The sequence below is a fragment of the Heptranchias perlo genome, unplaced genomic scaffold, assembly GCF_035084215.1.
Source record: "Heptranchias perlo isolate sHepPer1 unplaced genomic scaffold, sHepPer1.hap1 HAP1_SCAFFOLD_49, whole genome shotgun sequence".
Classification (NCBI taxonomy): domain Eukaryota; kingdom Metazoa; phylum Chordata; class Chondrichthyes; order Hexanchiformes; family Hexanchidae; genus Heptranchias; species Heptranchias perlo.
The window spans coordinates 3,166,278-3,170,140 of NW_027139505.1; positions in this window are offsets into that span (position 1 = coordinate 3,166,278).

Genomic DNA, 3,863 nt, shown 5'->3' on the forward strand with positions numbered 1-3,863 from the left:
ATGGTTAGGTTCTGTGGCCCAAATAAGCGTTAATTATACAAATGCATGGAGTATAAGCAACAAATTGAATGAAATGCGGGCACAAATTCAACCTACAGGGTACGACATGGTAGCGATTACTGAGGCATGGCTGCACAACTGTCAGGAATGGGAACTGAATAAACCAAGTTGTAAGGTCTACAGGAACGATAGGAAAACTGGCAGAGGGAGAGGAGTATCCTGAGTGATTAAGGTTGAAATTACTTCATTGATAAGAGAGGATATAACGAGAGGAAACAGGCAGTGAAATCTTTATAGGTAAAATTAGGAAATAGAATAGGATTTAAGCCCAAAGTGGGAGTTGTGTATAGACCTCCTTGTAGCAGCTGTGGAGCGGCAGAATGTATAAATTTGGAGATTAGACAAGCATGTAGCTAAGGCAGAGTGGTGTTAATGGGGATAGATTTTCACTTTCACATTGATTGGGAAAAACAGACCAGCTCATGTCAGAAAGGTAACGAATTGCTTGAGTATGTGCAGGAAAGATTTCTGCAATAATATGTCGTCGTGTCAACAATGGGGCAGGCCATATTAGAATTAATAATGAGTAATGAGTCAGATTTAATTGACAGCCTAACGGTGCATGAACATTTATCTAAATTGAAAAACTGCACATGTTACCCGACTATTTAAGAAAGGTGAAAGAAGGAAACCATTGAATTGTAGATCAATTAGCCAAACATTCTGTGTCTGTTTAAAAGGGATGAACTGTCACTCCCGGATCATTCTGTGTCTATTTGAAAGGGATGTGCTGTCAGTCCCAGTTCATTCTGTGTCTGTTTGTAATTGGTGTGCCGTAAGTCACGTATCAGAGGATCAATTTTCTGTTCAGAGCCTGAACCCATAGACGGCTCGATCACACTGGAGATCACAACCAACTGTGATGAACTGGGGCATCAAATGAATCAGGTCCTTCCAACAGGAAGTATTGACCCGACACAGAAATATGGAGATCAGAGGAGCCTGCAGCAAGGCAAAGCAGTTAAGTCGGGAGATTTTAATATTCAAATGGATTGGGACATAAAGGCAATACATTTCCAGAGTGCATCTAGGGCGGTTTTCTGAAACAATGTCATAGAACTGAGAGGTTACACATGTCAGGAAAGAGAGAACAAGCTGAGGCTCTTTTATCCGGAAAAGAGAAGACTGAGGAGTGACCTGATAGAACTATTGAATTTAATTGATGTGCTTAATAGGGTAGACGTAGAGAAGATGTTTCCACTTGCAGGGGAGACCAGAACCAGGGATCATTATCATAAGATAGTCACGAATAAATCGAATTGAATCGATGAATGAATTCAGTAGAAACTTCTTTACCCAGAGACTGGTGCGAATGTAAAGCTCGCTACCACCAAGAGTAGTTGAGAGGAATGGCAACGATGCATTCAAGTGGTAGCTAGTTCAACACATGAGAGAGAAAGAACACAAGAATATAAGAATATACAGGAGTTGCCCATCCGGCCCCTCGAGCCTCCACCGCCATTCAATCAGATCATGATTGATCTTCCACCTCAACTCCACTTTCCCGCCGGTTCCCCACATCCCTTGATTCCCCGAGAGTCCAATAATCTATCAATCTCAGCCTTGAATACACGCAACGACGGAGCATCCACAGCCTTCTGGGTGGAGAATTCAAAAGATTCACAAACCTCTGATTGAATAAATTCCTACTCATCTCAGTCTTAAATGGCCGAGCCCTGATCTGAAGACGACAATCCTTGTTCTGGACTCACAAGCCAGGAGAAACAATCTCTCACCATCTATCCTTTCAATCCCCCTCAGAATCTTATATTCTAGTTTATATGTTTCAATGAGATGAGAAAGGAATAGAAGCACATGTTGATGGGGTTAGATGAAGAAGGGTGGGAGTGGGCTCGTTTTGAGCATAAACACCGGCATGGACCTGTTGGGCTGAACGGCCTGTTTCTGAACTGTGCAGTCTACGGAATTATGGAAAGTTACTGCAAATTCGGCACGGCATGCTTGTGCTATCTTGTTGAAGGAACTGCCAAATGTAGTCCTACAACCCAGCGTTGAACCCATAACCCTGCAAATTAGTCCTCTTCAAGGACAAGCCAAATTGTCTTTTGAAAGTGCCAATGGAATGTGGTTCCACCGCTCTTTCAGGAATTTCATTCTTTAACAAAACAAAACTCAGTGAATAAATGTTTCCTCATTTACAATCGAGACATTTTGCAAATTATGTTATTGTCTAAGAGAGGAGTGATAGGGAGAGAGAGAGTGAGTGAGAGAGAGAGAGATTAGAAGGAGACTAATAGACTACAGACAGATTACGAGAGAGATAGAGAGTGAGGGGAGTAGGGTGAGAAAGAGAGAGAGCAGATGATGACAGAGAGGGTACAGACAGAGACAAGAGGAAAGAGAGAGTGGCGATTAGGATGAGAAAGAGAGAGAGAGTAGAATGAGACAGAAAGGGTACAGACAGAGAGAGTAGGTGGGCGAGAGACAGGGAGAGAGAGAGGAGTGGGTTGAGGAAGAGAGAAAGAGAGTGAGTAGAAGGAGACAGAGAGGGTAGGCGGACAGAGTGAGAGGAAGAGAGGATGAGACAGAGGCAAGAGGGAGAGAAGGAGAGCACAAGAAGAGAACAAGACACAAAGGGGAAGACAGAGAAAGACAAGGGTAGATTGAGAGATATCGACAGAAAGACAGGGAAATGGAGAGAAACAGACAGGGAGAGATACAGGGAAGAGTTAGACAGAGAGAGGGAGAGACGTGGACAGAGCGAGTGATAGAGACTGGTCAGAGAGAGAGAGAGTAGAGTGAATGAGTGAGAGAGAGAGAGAGAGAACGAGAGAGAGGAACAATCAGGATCACAGCAGCACAGGGAGGTTGAATCACCGACAATGGGGAGAGGCAGTGATCTCTGCGGAGGGCCCAGGCTTCATCCCGCTCTCGGTTAGTAAATCTCACCCGGTGTTTGGTTGACCCCCACACACAGAGCATGGGCGAGTGCAGAGGGATCCTTACTCTGTATCTAAACTCTGTTGTTCCTGCCCTGCGAAAGTATGAAGCGGCAACATAGAGGGAGCTTTGCTCGATATCTAACCCATGTTGTACCGACCTTGGGAATATTCAATGGGACAGTGTCGAGGGAGCTTTACACGATATCTAACCCGTGCTGCACATGCCTGGGACTGTTTGATGGAACAGTGTCGAGGGGGCTTTACTCTGTATCTAACCCGTGCTGTTTCTAACATGTGAACAGTTGAGACAGAGTTTGTTGATATTTCTCATGCCTCACATTCCTAAGTATTAAACATCGTGACAATGTTTTATGTTTCTCTGCCCTGTTATTATAAAACTCTCTCTGTTCACCTCAGGAGTTTCTGCCTCTCGCATGGATCCGTGTTCCACGGGTAGATGTCCCACGGGTCAGTGCTGAGTGTGGTTATTGTACCATGGGGTATATCACTGCCAGTCCACGTCATGTGACCCATAACAGGTCCAACCCACCGACTCCATCCCTCTCCCTGGCCACCGTCTGATGCTGAAATCGACCATTCACAACCCTTGACGTCCTGTTTGACCCTGAGCTGAGATTCCGACCACATATTCTCTCCATCACCAAGTCCGCCTCCTTCCACCTCCGTAACATCGCCCGTCTCCGCACCTGCCTCATCTCATCTGTTTCTGAAACCCTCGTCCGAGCCTTTGTTACATCGAGACTCATCTCTTCCAATGCTCGCCTTTCCGACCTCCGATTTTCCATACTCCATTAACTTCAGCGAATCCAAAATTCTGCTGGCCCGTATCCTAACTCGCAGCAAGTTCCGTTCAATCATCACCCCTGTGCTCCATTGGCT